Below are 12,858 nucleotides of genomic sequence, written 5' to 3' on the forward strand. Positions count from 1 at the left end.
TCTAATAGAATAACTTCATTATCAGGTTGAGGAAGACTCACAGCCCTTCTATGCAAATGCAACTTTAAAAACCATTATTTTGTGCAATACCTAACATGAAGGTGCTGAACTATATGGCAAAAATTATGTAAAATCTAAACTTTAAACAGCTTTAAGACAAAATGTTTGATATTTGAATTTCTATTTTTATTTACTCATAGATGATAGGTCTGGATTGTGATGCAGAGGCGAGGAACTAAGAATTTCAGCATGCTTTTACTAGGGAGCCAAACTTTACGCTATATGAAATAAGCCAGACAGAGAATGACAAATATTTCAAGGTATCACCTGTATGTGGATTCTCAAAAAAAAACAAAAAACTAAAAACTAAAAGTCAAACTCATAGAAACAGAGAGTAAAAAAGTGGCTGGCAGGGGATGGGGGAAAGAAAGGGAGACTGGTAAATGTGGAGAAACTTTCAGTTATAAGATACATAAGATATGAGGATATTATGATTCAATGCATAGCGTGATCACTTTTGTTGATAAAGCAATTATATAAATGAAATTTACTAAGAGAATAGAATTTAAATGTTCTTACAAAAAAGGGGTAATGCTCGTGGTGATAGATGTGCTAATTAACTCAATGGGGGCAATCCTTTCACAGTATTTATGTATATCAAATCATCTTGTACACTTTAAATATTTCACAATTTTGTCAATTAACCATCCATAGAACTGAAAAAAAAAAAAGGGAACCAAAGGCAAGGAATGATTATTTGAACCAATTAAAATATTGACAGATCTTGACATTTCTGTATGTTTCAAACAATGTAAGAAGAGCATTTTCTTTGTTGTAATTGATGTATATGTTTTTTAATTAATGATTTTCTTATTTCTATAAGAAATAAAAAATGAAAGCATTTCCACTGCACCCCCAAAGGAATTTTTTAGCAATTCTGAATGCAAAAAAAGAGTAGGTTCATATGGTAAAAAACAAAAGTATTGGAGGAGGTCAAGTGAAGTGTGGTGGAGGACTATTGGTGCTTTGATGGTAAGCATGATGTTATAACATAGATTTGTAGAGGTGTGAACATATACACACAAAATATATACAGTGTTGTAAGTTGTTACCTCAATATATAATTTTTAAAGAATTATTTATTTATGCATACAAGAGCTGGAGTGTAGGCCAGAGGTGCAGGGGGTGAGAGGATTTGCTAGAGACAGAGTGGGGAGTAGAATAGACAGATCTACTGAAATGCACTGCTAAGGGGAGTATCAGGTGAGACAGGAGAGGTCTGCTGCACCATGTGGGTTAGTTCCCTGGCGCAGGATCGAACTCACTGCAGTTGCTACGGATAGCTTCATAGTGCTAAGACTTAATTTCTTGAACCACCAGGGAGGCCCCAATATATAATTTTTTTTAAATACTAATGAGTGGGAATACAATACTTTGAGACAACTATCACTGTATTTCTGAAAACTGATAGTTATTTTAAATATAAAATTGGCCCTAGTTTTCTATAATTAATTTAGATTTTTTTTAATAAGCTATAAAACTGCTAGAGCTGCACTTACTCTGGTAGGACTATAAGGATGCCATATTTCCCAGGGCAAAGGATTAATTAAAACTTTCAAAGGTGGAAATTGTGGCAAAAGATCAAAGAATGAGAAATAGGTGGCAGGCCTACAATGTAGTCAATTCTACATCAATAGCATTCAGCCGCCTCCTCCTCCTATTTCTTGATAAAAACCCATTAATTCCCACTCCCTTCTGTACTAACATTCATTTCAAGAAAAATATGCTTGGACCTGCCTTGCACATGCCCTTCACACTGTGAGGAGCCGAAGTGTAGAAACATTCTGAACATCTGAAATAGCTCTGCTCAACTCCTGTGCATCTGGCACCTCTGCCCTGCTCCCTTCTGTGCAAGGTCCCTGCAAGGCCCAGAGGAGGAATTATCATCCCCTTTACTGCCTGTCATGGAAAGAAGATCAGATAAGGGCACATAAAAAGGTTATATACAGTGATCATACAGAAGACAAGCATTTCTAGCCTTGAGCTTAAGGCAATAATCAGAAACCTACAAGTCCCTATATTTTCACATAAAATTTGGACAAAAGTTGTCCATTGGGTAGATATTTATTGGTGACATTTCTTAAATAAATTTCCTCATTTTGGAATTACTGAACTTCCAGGAAAGAATGGAAGGACTAAAAGTGGAAGATTAAATAAGACCATTCTAAAATAAGAACCTCTGTACTACCACTACTTGTTTTAGTTCTTTCTTCCTTGCAAGACACCAGTACCTCAAGGTCTTACATACAGATGGTACATAGCCAATCTATATCCTTCTAAATAAACTTTAAGTTGAAAAGTAAGTAAAATATATACACAAGAGCCTCCCCAGTGGCGCAGCAGTTGAGCGCTGGCTGTGAAGCTGCCTGTAGCCTCCGAAGCATGGGTTTGATCCCCAGCCACTGGCAAGGGTCCCACATGGTGCGCAGACCTCTCCTGCCACGCCCACTGCTCTTCTCAGCAGTGTATTTTGTCAATCTGTCTGTTCTGCTCCCCACTCTGGCTCTGGTGAATTCTCTCACAATTCTGCGCTTCTGACTCTACCCAGTGCTTGTATAAATAAATAAATCTTTAAAATATATATATATATATATACACACAAAACATAAAGTTCCAGTTAGATTGATTTTTCACAAATTAATCCATGTAGCCAGCTCCAGATCAAAAAACACTATCAACATTCCAGAATCTTCCTGATGACCCTTTCAGCTAAAACCTTCCTCCAAGAATAACCACTATTCTGACTTTATAGGAAGGATAAATTTTAATGCAATTGAATTGTCTTTTTGAGTGATTCCTGATAAGACCTAAGATATGTATCACACCAACCTAGCTATCTTAGGTAGTCATTGTTTGACTTTTCAGTCATGCTGAGTACCACATAATAAATACCATTTTGGTGCAGAAGACCCCAGATTTAGTCCCTGCTCTCCTACTAGGTATAAGATCTAGAGAGTAACTTCTTCATTTTGGCCTTAAACTCTTCTTTGTGAAATATATGCATTTAAGTAAAATAGTTGCATGCTCTCTTCTGAAAGAATATATTCAGCAGAATAAAAATATTAAGGGTATATACTTTTAACTATGTATCACTTTCAAGTACACAAAATTATATGTATTCAAATGTAATATTCACATATAGTCAAGCACATATATCTCATGATATACAGATAAGTAACTCAATTACATATAACTAGGCATTTAATTTATAGTTCCAATATAAATAAGTATATATAGAGAGAGATTTATGAAATATTGCCCTTTCTTCGAGGGCAAATATTTATTAGGGTATTATCTATGTTGTTATATGACCATATCTGACATCCATGCCTTGCACTATTTATCGTCTTGTTCTGTCTAACTTATGCAAAGAAATTAATAAGTGATTAAAAATGGAGAGAGGTAGTCATGGGACAAAATATGTATGGGTCATTAGATGACATCTCTTTTCCAAAGGACACAGAATTCAAGGAAATAAAGAAATGTTATATGGAACTCCTAAGTCAGAGAAGCTTATGTGTATTGTCCCAAAGTCTTAGTAAGCTCTGCTTTTCCTCTCTTCAGTGGGAAATCTTTCTCTTCCCCAAAGTGCTGAATGCCTTTATCTCTCCCTATCAAAATGTGTTATTAATTTTAGCTTATTCTCATTAATATGTAAGTAGTTGTCAAGCTTGAGAGTTCTCTCTCACGTAAGTGTTTATACTTACCAAAACATTTTGATTTTAAGGAGTGAATTTCCAGTTACAAAATGTTATGTATCTGAATCAGGAAAACAGGTTCTCTTTCACACAAGGAATACTTAAAGTCACCCTATTCAAGTAACCACTGAAGCGACCTTCCCTCCCAACATTAGTAGTCTCTATATTTATTGGGTATTTACAATGGAACAACATTATGCTGAACTCCTTACATATATTACCTCCTCTATTTCCTCCAGTGGTACAATTATTATTATTTTTATTTCACAGATGAAGAAACTTAATAATTAGCCCAAAGGCACACAAAAAGGAGGTCACACTAAATCCCATATCCATCTTTCTCCAAAGCCAATCTGACCTTGAGTTTGGCAAGAGTTACCTACCTAAGGTAAAAGTAGAAATAAAAGACCAGAGTATCTCAGAGCAGTTCCAGGAAGGAAACGCATGCTTCTAGGTTAGTAGTGGTGTAGGCTGAGAAACAAGGAAACAGCACTTTCAGCCCTCTTTCTTTGTGCTGAACCCTTTCAGAAGCTGTTAATGCTTTCAAAGTCCTTAATAAGGTTGACAGCAGCAAGGTCATAGAGGTGCACTGAAATACTTATCTGGAAGGCCTACAGATCAAACTATCAGGCAGCCCTGACTTAGCATCATTCCCAGCTAACGTGTTCAGAAAGCTTCTGAGGTCAATTGGAATGTCAGCCACAAATCAAGAGCAGCCTCTGAACATTCTAACAGGTCATGAAATAGCCAACACTGTGGGAAAACTGGACAGCCACATGCAAAAGAGTGAAACTAGATGACTGTCTCACACCTTACACAAAAATTAACCCCAAATGAATTAAAGACAAGGACATAAGACACAAAACCATAAAATACATAGAATGAAACACAGGCAAAACATTTCAAGATATTGGCTTCAGTGATATCTTTGTGGATTTGTCTCCAATGATAGAAGAAACAAAAGTGAAAAAATAAATAAATAAATGGAACTACATCAAACTAAAAAACTTCTGCAGTGTAGAAGAAGCTATCAATTAAACAAAAAGACACCCTACTGAATGGGAGAAAGGATTTGCATATCATACAGCTAACAAAACGCTAACATCCAAGATATACAAAGAACTCATACACCTCAACGATAAGAAAACAAGGAACCCAATTAAAAACTAGGCAGAGGGCCTCCCGGGTGGCGCAGTGGTTGAGCGCTGGGTTGCGAAGCTGCCCACAGCTTCTGCAGCACCGGTTCCATCCCCCCATCCCCGGCTGCTCCCCGGCCACCACCGGAGGAGGGTCCCACCTGGTGCACAGATCTCTCCTGCCGCCCGCTGCTCCCCTCAGCAGGTCCTTCTGCCTGCTCTGCTCCCCGCTCCGGCTCTGGTGAATTTTCTCACCCTCCTGCGCTTCTGCCTGTACCCAGTGCTTGTATAAATAAATAAATAAATAAATAAATCTTTAAAAAAACAACTAGGCAGAAGAGCTAAATAGACATTTCTCCAAAGAAGACATACAAATGGCCTACAGGCACAAAAAAATGTTCATCATCACTTATCATGAGAAAATTGCAAATCAAAAGCACAATGAGACACCATCTCATACTTATGAGAATGGCCAATAACAAAAAGCTCAGAAATGTAAGTATTCAAGGATATGAAGAAAAAGGAACACTATTGGTGCGATTGTAGATTGGTCCAATCCCCATGGAGAAACCTCCTCCCCAGTATGACGGTTTCTCAAAATATTAAAAATAAATCTACCATATGATCCAGCTATTTCACTCCTAGGTATCTAGCCAAAAGAATGAAATAACACTAATTTGAAGGGATATGTGCACGTGTATGTTTATTGCAGCACTATTTACAATAGCCAATTCATGGAAACAACCTAAGTGCCCAAGGTCAGGTAAGTGAATTAAGAAGATGTAATAGATATATGCAATGGAATTCTACTCAGTTATAAAGATAAAATCTTGCCATTTAAAACAACATGGATGGAACAGGAGGGGATTATGCTAAGTGAAATAAGCCAGATGGACAAATACCCAATGGTTTTACTTCTATGTGGAATATAAGGAAACAAAATAAAGTGCCCATAAAACCAAACTAAGAATTAACCTAGATATCTGTGAAACTGAGGTACAAGAAACGGGGTGGGGGGGGAGAAAATAGGTTGAGGCACAATGGTAGAGGACTGTGGGTGCCTTGGTGGTAGGTGTGGCATGGTGACATGTATCTGAGGATGTGTGATCCTACACCTCTGAATCACATGCAGTGTTGTAAACCCAAGTTACCTCAATTTAAAAAAATGACATCTAACTCTCCTCTAGGCACAAGCACCTGCTGTGTCTCCTAACTCTGAGAAAGAAATGTTTCAGAGTTGCTCTAAAGGGGATTGTTTTATATTATTTGTAGAATTATAATGCCCTGAGACCTTTCAAAGGGTAATTTGTTAACCAAAGGTTGTAAATGCTGTGCTAAGTAAGAGAACACAGGATGGTAACAGGTATCCCCCAGCATATAAACCCCAAGGTATGTCTAATGTTCCAAGGGATAGGAGGCAATATCCTAAAGATTTTTAAAACCAAATGAATTTGAATCTAGAAACAGTCTCCCATAGTGCTTGGGATAAGAGGTGATGTTGAAACCCAAATGCAGAGTGCAGCAACTTCAGAAAGTTGGGAACCATTGGCTACCTGCAGAGGCTGTATCTCAAAACATGATGAATCCACCGGTTTTAAAAAGATTGCTGGCATTTTGTCAAAAATGGTGTCCATATAAGTCCAACATAATGGGAGGGTAAATTTGGAGTAACAGCAACCCACATTAATTGTAAAGACTCATTTGGGTAGCCCTGTTTATAGGATGACAGACTTAAGTCCTAAACAGCTAAATATGAGAAAGTGAAACACTTGATCCAATTCAGTAGCTCAGAAAATATGAAATCTGGTTGTATTGTTTAAAACCAAATTAGGTGGGTTGTTTTTTCTTTTTTTTTAAAGACTTTTTTTTTTTTTTTAAGATTTATTTTTTATTTATTTATACAAGCGCTGGGTACAGTCAGAAGCGTGGGAGGGTGAGAGAATTCACCAGAGCCAGAGCGGAAAGCAGAGCAGGCAGAAGGACCGAAGTACACTGCTGAGGGGAGCAGCGGGCGGCAGGAGAGGTCTGCGCGCCATGTGGGACCCTCCTCCGGTGGCCGGGGAGCAGCCGGGGATCGAACCGGCACTGCAGAGGCTGCAGGCAGCTTCGCAATCCAGCACTCAACCACTGTGCCACCGGGGAGGCCCGGGTTGTTTTTTCTTAATGTTATTTGCAAACATGCAGCTTCACCTAGGTTTATGGTATGTTTTCTGCCTGGGCCCTTACAATGCTATGGTGTATACTGGGGAAAATGACATGGCTGTGACTTGGCTTAAGGGGACCACCACTTTCTAAGGACACTTATCAGGGAATGTAAAAATAAATAGAAAGAAAAAGACTATTCAGGATGTTGGGGGACTGGAAGGAGGAGCAAAAGGGGCATCAACAACTTGCAGACCACCAGAAATGAGGATGTCCAACTTCTCTTTGTTCCATTTCCTCTAATCTAGTTTGTCATGTCTGAGTAAATTTTTGCTTTTGGTGACACTTAAAATCCTAAGAGATTAGAAACTGCTTAGGATCATTTTCTTAAAGATTTATTTATTTATGCTACAAAAAATGCAAAATTTATTATTAATGCACATAATATATTGACTGATATGAAGCAACTTCCAAGATACATTACAAAATGTAAAATAATAATAATAAAAGTTTCAGAATGGCATGTATACCATGACCTGTATACAGAAAAAGGAGGAGATATGTACACATAAATGCTTGTATATGTATAGAGTTGATCTAGTTGTAGAAGGATACATTAGAAAGAGGTAAAAATAAGAGCACTGTGGGCCCAAGATTCCCTCCCTATATCATATATCTTTTGTAGTTTTAACTTTTTCCTTGTTTTAAAAGATAGTTTTAAAAGAATATGAACCATTTCTTAAGACAGTTATATTTTCCAGACCAATACTATATGCATGGGACTTGGAAATTTGACATTAGTCAGAGGATTGTGCAGAAATGAAGTGACATCTTACATGGCTTAGGCCAAAAAGATTTTAAAAGTGCAACTGGCAGTTCATTTTTGTTAAAATTGCTTCTTCTGCGGTTGTTTTTAGTGTTTTTTTTTTCTCTCAAGCTTTCTGCAGATTAAAAACTTCACATTGGTGAAAGAAAAATCACTAAGACTTTAAAAGAAAAAATGAGCTATTGTGTTAGCTATTAAAAAAACTGCTCCCCTAACTCACTGGAGAGAGAATTAGAAAGAAAAACCCACCATTTGAGATTTCTTCCTTTCCTTAACTACCCGTGAATATGGATCAAGATTGACACCCAGTGGCCAGATTTAATTCTTTTTTTCCCTGAAATTCTTTTTCTATGTAATTAGTCATTTTCTAAAATTTCTCTTCATCTGTTTTAGAGTGGAAATATTATTCAAATCTCTGACTTGTTTACTGAAAATTAATTGTGTCTTATGAATTCAGGTTAAATTAGTAAATTGTTTCACACATAATTAATAGATTTATTTCTTCATCCTCTGTTTGCATTTTTTACCGAACTTTAAAAAGGAGTTTGCTCGTGGTTGACAGAAAATGCATTCAATTTCTAGTAGAAACTAGGGCAACAAATTGGAACTATGTAACAAACTTAATTAGGAAACAGCCTATCCTTAAATTTTTCCATATGAAATAGCAAAATTACATATTTCTGAAACATTACTTATTGAATTATTTAAGAATTTTTAAGTTTTGAGGGTGATAGAGTTGTACATAAAATATACTAATTAGAGAATACTAAAGGAGCTTAATTTAACCTGAAAAAAAGAAAAAAAGGAATAAACATTTTATAGAATGGTCTCTTATGTGAGCACTTTGGGATTTTTGTGATAAGGTTTAGATGCAATGTATATTATTCCATCAATCAAATGAATCTAAAGAAGAGAAAGAAAAAAGAACCTAGATTTTTATTAAATGAATGTTTTAACAAATATCTGACATGTGTAACACAGATTGCCAAATAGGAAAGTAGTGAATTAAAAAATCAGAAAGCTCAAACTCTGAGCTCTAAGTAATGTTGGGGAAGTCTCAGCATTTTGCTAAATTTTGATTCTCTTGTCTATAAAACAGAGCTGTTAATCCTGTCTGAGAGGATTGTTGTGAGGGTTAGAGATGCAATTTAAAATGTTTACTGGATGGGCCTCCCCGGTGGTGCAGCAGTTCAGCGCTGGGCTGCGGAAGCTGCCTGCAGCATCTGCAGCGCCGGTTTGATACCCGGCCACCGGCGAGGATCCCACATGGCGCGGCAGACCTCTCCTGCCATGCCCACTGCTCCCCTCAGCAGTGTACTTTGTCACTCTGACTGCTCTGTTCCCCGCTCTGGCTCTGGTGAATTTTCTCACCCTCCCATGCTTCTGACTGTACCCAGTGCTTGTATAAATAAATAAAAAAATCTTTAAAAAAAATTAACATTATATTGAAATCCCAGTCTCTCCAAAGTAATTCCTTTCAGGATTATAATTTCAATTTTAACATCAACAAGTCAATTGACAACTCTTTATTTCCTTTATGTGTAAGCAAAAATTATAATATTCACACTTGTTACAAAGATACCATGCAATAGTATAGGTTAGTGAAACAATTCTATGAACCACCGTCTTTATTACTAGTGTTCTCCCTTCCCACAATAAAATCGCAACACACAGACACGCTTGAGAATTCAGTATCCACCCAGTCCAAAAAAGTTGGTACTTTCTGACATCTTCTGCCTTCTTTGGCAAAAGATGCCTGTTTTGTCTTCTGACCCCTACACAGCTGGCCTCAGTCCATCTACTCTGAGTCGTTCCTTTTTGGCAGGCCTAGAGTATGTGGCCTATAGACAAGGAACATGGTTTGCTCAGGATGAGTCTTGGAATTCCACATAGCCAGGTCAAAACATATCCTACCTGACCTCCCCTTGACTTAATTATCTGGGACATTAAGAATGAGCATCTGCCTGGGCTCTCATCCTTTACCAGTGCTGATTTTTTTTTTAAAGATTTATTTATTTATGCATACAAGAGCTGGGGTACAGGCCAGAGATGCTGGGGGTGAGAGGATTCACCAGAGACAGAGTGGGGAACAGAACAGGCAGATTGACTGAAATACACTGCTGAGGGGAGAGCGGGCGAGACAGGAAAAGTCTGCCTCGCCATGTGGGTTGCTTACTGGCCGGCCAGGGATCGATCTCATGCTGCAGAGGCTACGGATTGCTTCATAGTGCAGTGTTTAGCCCCTTGCGCCACCAGGGAGGCCCACCAGTACTGATTTTTTACCAATTAAGAACAGATGTCACACAAATAAGATGTACATTATCACTTAATATTAGAGAAATGTAAATCAAAACTATACTGAGTTTTTGCTTCACATCTGTGATAGTGGCTATTATCAAAAAGACAAGAAACAACAAGTATTGAAAAGAGTGTAGAGAAGAGAACCCTTGTGCACTGCTGATGAGAATGTAAATTGTGCAGTTACTGTAGAAAACAGCATGGAGATTCCTCAAAAAACTAAGAATAGAAATTCCATATGACCAAGCTGCTGTAACTCTGTATTTAGCCAAAGCAAACAGAAACACTAATCAAACAGATACGTGCACACTCATAGTCATTGCAGCATATTTATAACAGCCAAGATCTGGAAACAGGACCTGCCTGGTGGTGCAAGGGGTTATGACACAACCTATGAAGCTATTCGCAGCTACTGCAGCACGAGTTCGATGCTTGGCCAGGGAGCAACCCACAAGGCGCAGCAGACCTCTCCTGACTCGCTCACTGCTCCCCTCAGCAATGTATTTCAGTCAGTCTGCCTGTTCTGCTCCCCACTCTGTCTCTGGTGAATCCTCTCATTCCCCCCACACACACACCTCTGGCCTGTACCCCAGTTCTTATATGCATAAATAAATAAATCTTAAAAAAAAAAATCTGGAAACAACCTAAAGGCCCATCAAGGGATAATTAGACAAAAAAAGATGTGGCTTATATACTGTAAATACTACTCAATATATTCACTATACTACTCAATATACTACCCAGCTACTACTATTCTGTTATCAAAAAGATAAAACCTTCCTACTATATTGCATAATCCCCTCATGTTATCAACATGAATGGAATTTGAGGGCATTATGCTAAGTGAAGTAAGTCAGATGGGGAAAGACAAATTTATACTTGGAAGATATAAAACAAACAAACAAACAAGTAAAACAAAACAAACTCTTAGATTTAAGAACAAAATAGTAGTTACCTGAAGGGAAGAGAGAAAGAAGGTGGGTAAATTGGGTAAAAGGGATCAATTGCCTGGTGGAGGAAGAAAACATTGTCTGTGACAATCACAATGTAATAAACATAGACACAAAAATCAGAGTGCTACACACCTGAAACCTATATAATGCTAAATCAAAAAAAAAAAAAAAAAGAACAGATGTCATATGATGTACCTGTTACTGGTGCTGAGTATTCATACAGTACCTCCAACTCTTACACCAACCCATGAGGTGATGATTATTATTCCACTTATTCATTATGGAAACAGACACAGAGAGGTTAAGTAACTTGCTAATGTGATACCTAGGAAGGTAATAGGCCAGAAAACCCATTTAAGCTGACTCCAAGTCACAAGGTCTTTCTAAAACATTTCACATTCTGATTCCCTGACTAGTTCCTTCCTACTATACTCCATCCATACTAGATGCTGTTTCTTATATCCTTGCAGAGGTACCACTGGATGGACATATATCATCATTGCCTCCTTCTAGACTTACTTAGTAAATGGAATGCATATTGGAGCCCACCAAGGCATTCTCCTGCACATGTATATACCTTGATTCACCAACTGCCTGATGAGTTCATATTGCTGCACTCTTTAGACCCAGGTCATTGTGTTGCATGGCTTTCCTGCCTGCACATTTCTAGTGTCCTGTTTCATGCCAGCTCATGATCCAAGGCCCCAACATACTTTTACATCTGAGTCTGCTTTTGTTAGAACACATACTGTCTCTTTAGAATGATGACTTAAAGAACAGACAAATTATTTAGCACCTTGGAAAATTCCTTATTTCATTTGGATGAATAAACGTGATTCACTGTTAAGGAAAAAAACTAGTTATTTGTTTTTGAAGTGCATATTGAGCATCCAAACTCAAAACATCTGTATCAAGAAAGTTAATCTTTTTCATCTCCATACGTATATAACAATCAGAGTGGGATGATGTCTCCCTCCCAACTTTGCCTTTTTAAAACTCAAGAAATATTGATATAAAACCTCAGTAGAAGGTGACATAACATTTTAATGTTAACATAACATTCTAGTGAGCTCACACTTATTATCCAAGTTCAGAGAAATAGAAAAAGCACAATGATCATATTTTTATAATCACTTGAATAAGATATTTTAAAAGCAGAAATTAACTCTGATGTCCTAAGAGGGCAGTTTATAGATCTTATAAAGTAGGAATGTTGCCTTTGCTATTGATCACTTTACTGTAGACTTAGAGTCCTGATTTAAAAGAAATATCCTTTTCTTTTCGTGCTCTAGTGAGTAAAGCTATCTTCAAAGTTGGAACCTTAGCTTTACACAATTGACACCATTTGGGAAATTTAGGAATCAATTTAGCGAACTCCGGACCAACAGTAGAAGAAGGGTAGATACAGAGCTTCGACTTCTAGATTGAAAGATTAAATGTGAATGTGATTCATAGAAAGCAACTGCACAATAATTTTTTCAACAAACATTGTTGAGGTTATATGAAAGTAACTCTGTTCTCATGAAGAAGGTGTCCAGAGAAATGTGCAAGGCCCACAGGATTCTCTCCTTTCCTGTTGGGACACTAAGTGTCAAGAGTGGAATTTGACTAAAGTAAATGATTCAGTGATAGATGGGGAAAACATATTACTTTAGAGTATGTTTATACTTCAATAAATACAATAACTATGCTTCAGTTTGGTTAACCTTGTTTCCTTCTGTGTCAGAAACTGTAAAGCCAACTAC

Source organism: Talpa occidentalis, unplaced genomic scaffold, assembly GCF_014898055.3.
Source record: "Talpa occidentalis isolate TD23 unplaced genomic scaffold, MPIMG_talOcc4v2.1 talOcc4.3, whole genome shotgun sequence".
NCBI lineage: Eukaryota > Metazoa > Chordata > Mammalia > Eulipotyphla > Talpidae > Talpa > Talpa occidentalis.